At 39.5% G+C, this 13,762-nt stretch overlaps 1 protein-coding gene across 1 annotated transcript in view; it reads right to left on the reverse strand.

The window, feature by feature from the left end:
- Window positions 1–13,762, reverse strand: part of LOC126336900 (inhibitor of Bruton tyrosine kinase) — a 113,828-nt gene that overhangs the window by 80,052 nt on the left and 20,014 nt on the right. The window lies entirely within an intron of this gene.

Consider the following 13,762-nt stretch of genomic DNA (forward strand, 5'->3'; position numbering starts at 1 on the left):
TGAACCTTTTTCTGTTGCTCTAGAACATTGGGAGTCTCATTTTTACACATTCTCAACTCTCACCCACACATTTGCACATATACTGGTCACACTTTTACTTGGGTCCTCTGTTATTGCTGGAAGTCACCTGATATCAGGGCGTTCCAGAATGTTTATACACATTGCCAATCTTAGCTATGTAACAGCACTGTGCGGCACACCATTAGGTAGCTGTTGTGAATATAGCATTGACCTGTTTGTTGTGTTGTGCTTACGGATTGTTAATATTATTTACAGAAAAGAGTGAAGAGATGGTCCTTCTAGCACACTACCACGAACTTTTGTGTCATTTCTGTGACACATTAATTCATTACATGTTCATTTCTTTTATAATTTACACGCTGGCTGCTCTGGCAGGAGGAGTCGCGGGTGGTCTAAACAGCCAAAGTGTTACGAGCCAATCGCAAGCTTCCACTCCCAGTAAAAGTGTGCAAACAGTACCTTCTCACACCAGTAATTTTGTAACCATATTCGTGAGCTTGTGTACGGAACTTTTCTTCAAGATACACCACACACAGAAAAATTATCAATGTGTTTCTCCCGTGTTTAGAACACTGAATGTGATTTTTGACTTCCAATTCAATTTTTGGTTTCCTTGTTACATTCCTTTCATACAATCCTTATAACCATTCTAATTATCAAATAAATTTGGTTGGCAATTTCATACAGAAAAATTTGAAAACTGCCCGAGGTTAAAGGGTTCACATATCTGTATTTCTCCTAAACGAAAAATTATATCCAAAAACACACCTACTCTCTCTCTCTCTCTCTCTCTCTCTCTCTCTCTCTCTCTCTCTCTCTCCCTCCAAAGTTAAATTTATGTTCTTAACTTTGATTCCAAGTTTACTGTTTTTGCTTATCTGGGATAAACTGCGCACCACTATTAAGAGATGAACGAAAAATGAAAACAATGGATAGTAATTAGACAACATTCAGTATATCATATCAAATAACATTTGTAATCAAGTCTTCTCTGGATCTCATATCAATGCATATTACGTAAAGCAACTGTTTTAGTCCTTCATAACTACACTATGTCTCAGAAACCATAGCTCAAAGTATATCCAAAAAAAAATACTGGACTATTTCTTTTATTGATTACTAGTTTCGAACTAACTTGCAGATTGCTTTTATATTAGGTGGTGTAAGGTGCAGTTTGTCAGTAATGATGCATTTTGAAACCCAGATATCAAAATGATCTGATAATTGCATAGAAACTGACAAGAATTAATAAAAGAAATAGTGATCCAGACAACATTTTTAATTGATTATAGCTGTCTTAGTAGACTATAGAAAAACTTATCATTGTGGTTGCTCCGCTTCTCTTACACTAAGCGTTATTTTAGTACTATAACACTGCTTGTAAGACATTTCCCTTTCCATTATATTTATCCTTATTAGGCTGTCTCATAATAGTTGCAAGCCGAAAATAGGTTTTACAGAAGTGAGGTGTTCGTAGTTACCCTATTCAAACTAAGACTGTGAGAATCATCTACTTCCAAATTCAAATAGATAACTTTATTGATAAGTTGAAGAATACTATGAAACAGATATGAACAAACAAAGTCAGAAAAGAGAAACAATGGTAGTTGCTGATTTGCTTTACAGAAAGACTTAACATAATCCAAAGTTCACTGTTGGTATATGCAAATCAAATGGAGTGGACAGTTTCACTACAAAGTTATTTCCTGTTATGTGGCCAGCATAGCTGATGTTTATGACAGTAAAATTATGAAATCTTAACATGTTGTCAATTGGAGAAAATCCATGGCAACTGAATTACAACAATGTCTTTCAATACAGTGTATCAGCACACTTATTTTTACATTGCTCACACGTTTAATTTTTAATTGAGCATGTTCAGATCTCTTAAAAGAAATAAAAAGATACACTAAGTTTCAGCTCATTGGTAGTATTTCAGCACATCCAGGCAAGAATTGAAATGCAATAGTTAAAACAAAATTCACACACTCATAAGTATATGGTGCAACAGACTTTCCACTGTTAGGGTATCTAACATTTGTGGCAACAAAATTGCCAAGTACCTGATGAAAAAATCATATAGAAGACACAAAATAAGTTGCTTTACAGTTTGTTCATACTATGGAGGATATTAGTACCATACACACTATGTATGACAGAAGCTGGAAATTAAAGAAATCACAAACCATCTTCATTCACTATTGTTAATAGACCAAAACAAACTCTTACACAAATAAATCTATGAACTCTTCACAATGTGAAGAAAGAACAGTGATAAAATTTGAAATGGAAATATCTAAGAATAAAAGGAATACTTTATGCAGTTTCAAAACAATGTTTCTGCGTAACCTTATTAGTTCCAATGATGCTGACTGCATGTGGTTTCGGCATCCGAAATTTAACAAAAAAAAACTACTGTGAATGCCTTAATTTTAGAAACATCTGTTTCTAACGTCCTACTTCACTTAATTTTAATGTGCTGTGGCAATGGCATATCAAAAACCACAGTACATCACTTTTTTGGCATATCAAACACCACAATAGATCACTTTTTATTTCTGTCTTCTACATCCGCACTCCACAACCCAACTTATAGTGCAAGGTACATAGTACTTCTGGTACCACTAACCCCACCCCCCTTTCTTTTTTCCATCTGCTTCATTGGTGAATAGTGCATGGGCAGAATGACTGCCAGCAATACTAAGTATAAGATCTATACTTCATTTAAAATCACTTGGTGATTGACATTTCTATGAGTTGAATAGACAGACAGAAATTTGCAAGCACAAGCAACAGTGCCTTGCTGGGAGACGCAGGTCCCAAGTGGTGGCGGGGGTGAGGGTGGGGACCAGGAGAGCAGGTCCATAGGGTAGTAGTTTCTTTTTCATGTCGATCACATGAGCATGTGGCATGTTAATTAAGAGCCGACCACTGTGCTTCCCACCACAGCATCTGTCAATCACAAAGTTCTTTTAATTGAAGTGTAATTAGTTTGATTTTCTTTTTGTAAGCATGTCACAAAGACATTCCATGAGAGGAAGTAATACATACCCCGATTCTTTCTATTAGGTTGGTGCACAAGTCCGTAACGTTTTTCTACAAGTTTAATAAAGACCAAAGATACACATAACAGAGACTAGTGCATTTTCGTCTGGAAAGTAATTTCTTTGAAGGTTGTTCAATATAGACTGGAAAAGTGAAAATCTGAGTGTGCAAGATCAGCTGAATAAGGAGGGTGTGGAATGCTTTCCCAACCCAACTCCTGTACAGCGTTTTCTTTGTCAGTCTAGCAGAATGCAAGCAGGTATTATCTGTTATTGGGTTGCATCTTCAAGATGTCTCAGTTTTTGACAAATATCAGCAGCAATGGTTACACCCTGGGTAAACAATTCGTAACACACGACACCATAGTCGTTCCATCAGATTCATAACTTTATCTTTTGTGGATGTGCGCCGGGCTTCGTACAGGGAGTTGCTGCTTTGTTTGGACTTAATAATTGCTTTCATTTCCTTAGGTTAGCATAAGGACACTATTTCTTGTCACCATTAACTACACAGGACACAAATGGTCAACATTATTCATGCGCCAGCTGATGATGAGCAAGCAAAGACACATATATGGCCATTCACTGATCTTTGTTATTTTGGCTTAGAGAATGTAGTACCCATGCACCCATCTTTGAACCTTCCCCACAGCAGGCAAATGTTGCACGATGGTGAAATGGTCACAGATCACCACCTCTGTCAGTTCTCAAGTACACTGACATGAACCATTGTAGATTAATGCAATTATACAATCTGCATCAAACTCTGAATGCCTTCCTCAATATGGAAAGTCACTGATGTCAAAATGATGCTCCTAAAAAAAAAAATTCTGGCCATATTCTGTCCAATGGCTTTGGTTTCTTGATTGATTTGGGGCAGGGGACCAAACAGCAAGGGCATCGGTCCAATCAGATTAGGGAAGGATGGTGAAGGAAGTCAACCATGCCCTTCCAAAGAAACCATCTGGGATTTGCCTGAAGCGATTTACGGAAATCACGGAATATCTAAATCAGTATGGCCAGACCCAGTGGCATTATTCCCAAGTGCGGTACAAATATTTCTGGTTGCCTCCACTGCTGCCACCCCTCTACTGAACTCAAACAGAAGAATGTGTCCAAAATGTTACAGTTTCTCCACTTGACACTCCATTTACTAGTGTCCACGGACCCACGCACTCTCCAAATAGCAATAGTTACTACAAATAAAAAATGATAATTGATATTTTTAAGCCCATAACAACCAGAACACCAAAACACAAAACAAAAATGCTGTGAACTTGTGCACCGACCTAACACGATATATATACGATCCTGGAATTTCACCAGTAAATCTCTTCATACTGTATACAATGCCTCTCTTGTACAGTCTGCCACTGAACTTCATTGACCAACTCTATAACACTCTTACCCAGGCTAAACAACAACTTGACAAAATGTGTGTTTTTGTTGGATCTTCTCTATTTCTTTTATGAACCCACTTAGGTCGCAGACTGATACCAAAAACTATAATACTTCTCAGGTGTTTTATAAGTCACTTCTTTCATGAATGAATTGAGCTTCTTTAAGATTCTGGCAATAAATTTCTGTCTAGCAGCTGCTTTTCTTACGAACTGCCTTATGCAGTAATTCTAATTTGGGTTGCTCCATATGGTTACTCTTACAGATTTTACAGTAGTTGCAATTTTCAGTAATTAATTGCCAATAGTTTAAACTAACAGTTTTGGGTTTCTTTACCTACACATGTGCAATATGGTACACTGATTGACCCTAGAGCTAGCAGCAACATGCACGAATAGCCTCATGGAGTTAGCATTATGCACTAGTTCATCAATATACAGGAGAACCTTGCTAATCTGACCACGGGTGGTCTGACATTCTCGCTTAGTCTGACCATCCCAATCCCGGTGTTTGTTTGGACTCAACAACAACTCCTCATCTGCAATATGGATCACAAGGCAGTTGACTGCCAACAGGTGCAATTGCTCAATCAGTTTTAGTATCAAATAACATTTTCCTAACTTAATGTTTCTCTGTATGTGTTTGTTTTACACTCTAAAGTGCCAAGAAACTGGTATAGGCATGCTTATTCAAATACAAAGGTACTTAAACCGGCAGAACATGGCGCTGCGGTTGGCAATGCCTATATAAGACAACAAATGCCTGGTGCAGTTGTTAGATTGGTTACTGCTGCTACAATGGCAGGTTATCGAGATATAAGAAGTTTGGACATGGTGTTACAGTCGGTACACGAGCAATGAGACACAGCATCTGCAAGGTGCTGATTAAGTTGGGATTTTCCTGTATGACCATTTAATGAGTGTACCATGAATATCAGGAATCCGATAAAACATCAAAGCTCCAATTTCACTGCTGCTGGAAAAAGAACCTGCAAGAATGGGACCAAGGACGACAGAAGAGAATTTTTCAATGCAACAGAAGTGCAGCCCTTCTGCAAATTTCAATATGGGGCCATCAACAAGTGTCAGTGTGCAAACCATTCGACAAAACATCAATATGGGCTATCGGAGCCGAATGCCCATTTGTGTACTCTTGATGACTGCACAACACAAATTTCTATGCCTCACCTGGACCCAGCAACACCGATATGGGACTGCTGGTGAGTGGAAACATGCTGCCTGGTCAGACGAGTCTCATTTCAAATAGTATCTAGCGGATGGACGTGTACGGGTATGGAGACAACCTCATGAATCCATGGACCCTGCATGATCATATCCGATCACCTGCATTCATTCGTGTCCATTGTGCATTTCAACAGACTTGGGCAGTTTCAGCAGGACAATGTGACATCCCACAATTCCGGAATTTCTACAGAGTGGCTCCAGGAACACTCTTCTGAGTTTAAAAACTTCAGCTGGCCATCAAACTCCCCACACATGAACATTATTGAGCACATCTGGGATGCCTTGCAACGTGCTGTTCAGGAGAGATCTCCACCCCCTCATACTCTTACAGATTTATGGACAGCCCTGCTGGATTCATGTTGTTAGTTTCCTCCATCACTAATTCGGACAATAGTCGAGTCCATGCCACATCGTTTTGCGGCACTTCTGCGTGCTCGCGGGGCCTCCACACAATATTAGGTAGGTCTACCAGTTGCTTTCGCTCTTCAGTGTAAATTAGTGTCACTGTTCATCTTTCATATTTATGTGCGTAAAACTAAATTATGGCATCAACTTCAAAATGTTGCAAGTGAGTTGTGGTTGGAGGTGGGCCATAACAACTTTTAAAGACTGGAGAAAAAACAGGAAAACTCTTTGAAGTCATACAATGACAACTTATGATGAGAAGTGGCTGAAAATGCACAAGATTTTGAAGAAACCTAAAAGTGAAATTCCAGACAGGTTTGAGCAGGAGAGGAGAAAAGGAACTCCATTGTCTGGACTAATCATAAAAGAAAAGGCACTGATTTTGTATCAAAAGTTAAATGGAGACTAGAACATGAAATCTAAAGAAAGCGAAGGATAGCTACATCAGTGGACAAAATGATGTTGCATTCGAAATGTAATTATTTACAGTGAAAAGCTGTCTACTCATGAAACAGCTACCAATTCATTTATTCTGAAATTTGAAAACTTAGTTGAAGAACTTAAGATGACATGTGATCAATTGTACAACACTGGATAGTCTAGCTTTAACTAATGGTAAGTCTGACTTGAACTACAAAAAGCTTCCTACAAGAACTCTTGTTACACAAAATCACAAAATTATCTGTGGCAGGTAGTAAACTTACCAAAAACAGAATAACTACTGCTCACTGCAGTAATGTTAATACCAGTCACAAAACTGTGATTGGCAGAGGTGGGAGGGGGGGGGGGGGGGGGCAAGGGCATTCGAAAACATCAATATGGCATCACTGCCTGTACATTATTGTAACCAAAAGTCAACACGAATGGAATCCAGCCTGTAAGGAACGATTTGTTGACCAGTTCATCCCTGCTGTTTTTTTTTTTAACTCTTCCTGACCATGCCATATGGATATGCGAGAATGAGACATACCCATCTGAATATAAACCTGATATATGTAAATAAATGCTTTATTTCTTTCTGCCAATGTAGTATGTCTGATCCAACCCAAGGACCATGGGGTCATCAAGTGACAGAAAATGCAATATCTTGGAAAATACACTGGATCAACTTTAGAGAGGGCACAAGAAGGCAACAGCTTGTTTCAGGCAATAAAATCAATAAATATAAAAGACTTATCCAATTTCTGGCATCAACAGTTGAAAGATCTTGGCACAAACTGTAGCCAAAAAGGAAAGAAAATAAAGATGAAACTTCAAAAGAAATGAGTGAAGAGAAAATGAAACAGCCCATGTAATAAGTGATGAAGGTCAAGTCATAGACACTCCAGTGATTTTGAGGGATTTGCAAACTGTATCATATTGATGCCAAAAATGCCCTTCAATGCAATAAAGAAAGCTGTAAGTCTATGCCTATAAACATTTTGTGAAGTAAAAAATGGTGCTACATTGCAGCAAAATGAACATTACACATTGTTTTCATCCTGCTTAAGAAGAAAACATTTTTTACTGTGCAATTTCTCACGTTTGTAACAGTTAAGTGCAAATCAGCTGTTTCTCAATGCAGTACCATAATAAGGTACGAGCAGTTGTTAAACTTTCATCCACCGTAACAAAATCTTATTGTGCGATACAGATGTATTTTACGGCACAGGCACAACTGTACATCTACATCTACATCTACATGACTACTCTGCAATTCACATTTAAGTGCTTGGCAGAGGGTTCATCGAACCACAATCATACTATCTCTCTACTATTCCACTCCCGAACACCGAGCGGGAAAAACGAACACCTAAACCTTTCTGTTCGAGCTCTGATTTCTCTTATTTTATTTTGATGATCATTCCTACCTATGTAGGTTGGGCTCAACAAAATATTTTCGCATTCGGAAGAGAAAGTTGGTGACTGAAATTTCGTAAAAAGGTCTCGCCGCGACGAAAAACGTCTATGCTGTAATGACTTCCATCCCAACTCGTGTATCATATCTGCCACACTCTCTCCCCTATAACGCGATAATACAAAACGAGCTGCCCTTCTTTGCACCCTCTCGATGTCCTCCGTCAATCCCACCTGGTAAGGATCCCACACCGCGCAGCAATATTCTAACAGAGGACGAACGAGTGTAGTGTAAGCTGTCTCTTTAGTGGACTTGTTGCATCTTCTAAGTGTCCTGCCAATGAAACGCAACCTTTGGCTCGCCTTCCCGACAATATTATCTATGTGGTCCTTCCAACATTACATGTTTGTGTAAAACGTTTAGAGTATCGACATTTTGTTTTGTTACTGTTTTAACATGGAACAATATTGCAGACAGTACACCCAGTTGGAAATGAAAGTTGTACTGCACTGCAATGTGATGTGATGTTATGGGCCAATAACATGTTCATCTGATAATCTGACCTCTTCTGCATTAGGAGTATGGTCCTGATCCCTTAGGGACTGGATTAGTGATGTTCTACCATATATCATAAACAGGAATAGCTCTATCCAACTTCTTTAGGATATTCAAAAATTACCTTTATATCAAACCATTTTGTTCCACTGTGAACAACATCCCGAGTTCCACCTGCAAGGAAGTTCAAAATCCAATCACAAAATTGATTTTTATAGAGGAAATTTTCGTTCCTATAACTTTCTAGCAAATAGTTTTTCAGAAATACAGACCTTAATTTTAGGCATCTGTCCACTGTTCCTTAATAATGAGAATGATCTGCACTTTTTTCCAATGGCCAGATACCCTTCATTGTTGCTGCCACCTATGATAAACTACTACTGGTACAGGGGAAGCAAGTTCTTTTACATAACCCCTCTAAAATCTTCAGATGTCTCATGCAGTCAAGGTGCCTTTCCACAGTTGAGCAATTTTAGGTGATTTTCTGTTCCATAACCACATAAATAATCTATAATTTTGCTGCTCATGTGGTGGTTGAAACTAGGAGGCATATCACAATCATCTACAGTGAAATAAATTTGGAATATCTAATTCTGTGTATTAGAGAAGGAAAGTTGCTACAGGACAACTCATTGTGGCCAGTTACTGTGGCCCAATCCCATGTAAGAGATACCAACCATTTCCTCCATAAACTCTCCACAGTTCCTGTCCCTTTACCACACAGTGCCCTGCTCGTCACTGTTGATGCCACCTCCTGGTACACTAACATTCCTAATGCCCATGGCCTTACTATTATTGAACACTACCTTTCTAGACACCCTAAGGATTCCAAACCAACAACCTCCTTCCTAGTCGCAATGACCAACTACATCCTCACCCACAATTACTTCTCCTTTGAAGGCATTACCTACAAACAAATTGGGGGTACAGCTGTTGACACCCACATGGCACCATCCTATGCCAAACTATTCATGGGCCATCTAGAGGAACCCTTCCTAAATCCCTCACCTGGTTCAGATTCATTGATGACATCTTTGCTATCTGCATTGAAGGTGAGGACACCTTATTTATATTCCTCCAGAAACTCAACAACTTCTCCCCCATTTGATTCACCTGGTCCTACTCAACCCAACAACCACCTTCCTAGACATTGACCTCCACCTCAGAGAAGTCTACATTAGTACCTCTGCCCATATCAAACCTACTAACCACCAGCAATACCTCCGCTTCGACAGCTGCCACCCATTTCATACCAATAAGCCCCTTCTGTATAGCCTAGCCACCCGTCATCATCGCATCTGCAGTGACGAGCAGTCCATCTCTAAATATATCGAGCGTCTCACTGAAGCCTTCACTGACCGTAATCATCCTTGTGCAAAAACAAATCTACTGTGCCTTATCTTTCCAGTCTCCCACCACCTCCCAAAGGCCCACAGTCTGGCCACTGAGGAGCATTCGCCACGAAACTCTGTACCATACGGGACTGTTGCAACTGAATTACATTCTCTGCCAGGGTTTCAATTACCTCTCGTTGTGCTCTGAAATGAGAAACACCCTGCCCACTATCCTTCTCATCCCTCTTACAGTGGTATTCTGCAATCCACCGAACTTTCACAATATACTCGTCCATTCTTACACAACCCCTGCTCCCAATTCCTTACCTCATGGCTCATACCCCTATAATAGACCTAGATGCAAGACCTGTCCCATACATCCTCCTACCAACACCTACTCCAGACCGGTCACTAACATCACATATCCCATTAAAGGCAGGGCTACCTGTGAAACCAGTCATGCGATTTACAAGCTAAGCTACAATGACTGTGCACCATTCTATGTAGGCATGACAACCAACAAGCTGGCTGTCCGCATGAATGGCCACCGACAAACTGTCGCCCAAAAAAGGAAACCGCCCTGTTGCTGAACACGCTGACGAACATGATATCCCTCATCTGAATTACTGCTTCACAGCCTGTACCATATGGATCCTTCCCACCAACAGCAGCTTTTCTGAATTGCGCAAATGGGAACTTTCCTGCAATACATCCTTAGTTCCCGTAATCCTCCTGGCCTCAACCTTCGTTAGTCACTGTCCTCACCCATCCAGCCTCCTCCCTGTTCCCATTCCAGCACTATGTTTCACCACTACCCCCAATCTTTTAATTTCTTTTTAATTTCTCTCCTTTCAACTACTCCCCCTCCCCCCGCCTTCTATCTAAACTGCAGCACTTCACTGTCCGCCACCCTCACCATACTATCCCTCCCCCTCCTCGCCCCAGCCTCCTTTTTACCCCCACCCAGTCGCCACTCCCATCATGCACTGGTACTGCTGCTCACAGTGTGGTTTCAGGTATCCGAGACTGTAAATGTGTGTGCAAGTTGTGTTTTCATGAGTGTGTGTGTGTGTGTGTGTGTGTGTAGGTATGTATTTCTATTGCTTACAAAAGGCCTTAATGGCCAAAAGCTATAATTGTGTGAATCTTTTTGTTGTGCCTATCCTGACTCAGCATCTATGCTATATGGTGAGTAACAACTTTTCTTCTCTAATATTGCTACATTCCATCCTGGATTTTCCATTGTTTAATCCCATACATAGGTCTTCTTTCAATCTTCAGTTGGGTGCCAGTGTGGTTACTGAGTGACACAATAGATGATTTAAATTCACTCACCAAGATCCAAACTTCATTTAATTATAGAATTTTTTGCTTAAGTCTTTTTTTAAATCTTTGTATTCATCAACAAAGATCACGTAACAACTTCAGTTCCTCTTCTTTCCAGAAACACACGGATAATTTTCTAGGTCTTCTCGTTACTTTTCATTTTTCAACAATCTGTGGTTTGTATTGCACCTATTATTTTTCTAAGAATCTCTATTGCAATAACTCTATTCCGTTGAAATTACAGTTCATCAATAAACTTTCACATGCTTATAAACATTCAGGTCTCACAATCGTGGTTAGTTTATTTTTTTTTTTCCTTTATATGCATTTCTTGTTGTAGATATTGTCAAATGATGCACACTTTCCATTTTATTAACTCAGAAGATTTATTTGCATAATTGCTTTGGTCAATTCTCTGAAAGTATTGCAAAATTATCTACAAGAGCCGCACAATTTACTTCAATAAACATTTATTTTCCTTCAAATTATTGATTCACTTTCACGATATTTTAGCTCCAAATTCCAGATAGACTTTTTTTTCCTAAAACGGTGTAAACGGTAAAGGTGGTAAGCCATCCCCTTAACTTACAATAGTTTATATTTCAAATGGCTCCCACACTTCACACCTAAACTCAGGCTTGCATATTGTATTTGTTAGTTTTTCACGAACTACGTTTGTCTATTATTCAGGTAGTGAAGGAGACAAAAATTTAATAGTCATGGGTGACTGGAATTCGAGTGTAGGAAAAGGGAGAGATGGAAACGTTGTAGGTGACTATGGATTGGGCCTAAGCAATGAAAAAGGAAACCGTCTGGTAGAATTTTGCACAGAGCATAACTTAATCATAGCTAACACTTGGTTCAAGAATCATAAAAGAAGGTTGTATACATTGAAGAATCCTAGAGATACTAAAAGGTATCAGATAGATTATATAAAGATAAGACAGAGATTTAGGAGTCAGGTTTTAAATTGTAGGACATTTCCAGGGGCAGATGTGGACTCTGACCACAATCTATTGGTTATGACCTGTAGATTAAAACTGAAGGAACTGCAAAAAGGTGGGAATTTAAGGACATGGGATCTGGATAAGCTGAAAGAACCAGAGGTTGTACAGAGTTTCAAGGAGTGCATAAGGAAACAATTTACAGGAATGAGGGGAAAAACACAGTAGAAGAAGAATGGGTAGCTCTGAGGGATGAAGTAGTGAAGGCAGCAGAGGATCAAGTAGGTAAAAAGACGAGGGCTGCTAGAAATCCTTGGGTAACAGAAGAAATATTGAATTTAATTGATGAAAGAAGAAAATATAAAAATGCAGTAAATGAAGCAGGCAAAAAGGGAATACAAATGTATCAAAAATGAGATCGACAGGAAGTGCAAAATGGTTAAGCAGGGATGGCTAGAGGACAAATGTAACGATGTAGAGGCTTATCTCACTAGGAGCAAGATAGACTGCCAACAGAAAAATTAAAGAGACCTTTGGAGAGAAGAGAACCACTTGTATGAATATCAAGAGCTCAGATGGAAACCCAGTTTTAAGCAAAGAAGGGAAAGCAGAAAGATGGAAGGAGAATATGGAGGGTCTACACAAGGGCGATGTACTTGAGGACAATATTATGGAAATGGAAGAGGATGTAGATGAAGATGAAATGGGAGATATGATACTGCGTGAAGAGTTTGACAGAGCACTGAAAGACCCGAGTCGAAACAAGGCCCTGTGAGTAGACAACATTCCATTAGAACTACTGACAGCTTTGGGAGAGCCAGTCATGACAAAACTCTACCAGCTGGTGAGCAAGATGTATGAGACAGGCGAAATACCCTCAGACGTCAAGAAGAATATAATAATTCCAATCCCAAAGAAAGCAGGTGCTGACAGATGTGAAAATTACCGAACTATCAGTTTAATAAGTCACAGCTGCAAAATACTAACGCGAATTCTTTACAGACGAATGGAAAAACTAGTACAAGCCGACCTCGGGGAAGATCAGTTTGGATTCCGCAGAAATGTTGAAATACGTTAGGCAATACTGACCTTACGACTTATCTTAGAAGAAAGATTGAGAAAACTCAAACCTACGTTTCTAGCATTTGTAGACTTTGAGAAAGCTGTTGACTGGAATACTCTCTTTCAAATTCTGAAGGTGGCAGGGGTAAAATACAGGGAGCGAACGGCTATTTACAATTTGTACAGAAACCAGATGGCAGTCATAAGAGTCGAGGGGCATGAAAGGGAAGCAGTGGTTGGGAAAGGCGTGAGACAGGGTTGTAGCCTCTCCCCGATATTATTCGATCTGCATATTGAGCAAGCAGTAAAGGAAACAAAAGAAAAATTCGGAGTAGGTATTAAAATTCATGGCGAAGAAATAAAAACTTTGAGATTCGCCGATGACATTGCAATTCTGTCAGAGACAGCGAAGGACCTGGAAGAGCAGTTGAACGGAATGGACAGTGTCTTGAAAGGAGGATGTAAGATGAACATCAACAAAAGCAAAACGAGGATAATTGAATGTAGTCAAATTAAATCAGATGATGCTGAGGGAATTAGGTTAGGAAATGAGACACTTAAAGTAGTAAAGGTGTTTTGCTATTTAGTAAGT

The sequence above is a fragment of the Schistocerca gregaria genome, chromosome 2 (assembly GCF_023897955.1).
Source record: "Schistocerca gregaria isolate iqSchGreg1 chromosome 2, iqSchGreg1.2, whole genome shotgun sequence".
In the NCBI taxonomy this organism is placed as follows: domain Eukaryota; kingdom Metazoa; phylum Arthropoda; class Insecta; order Orthoptera; family Acrididae; genus Schistocerca; species Schistocerca gregaria.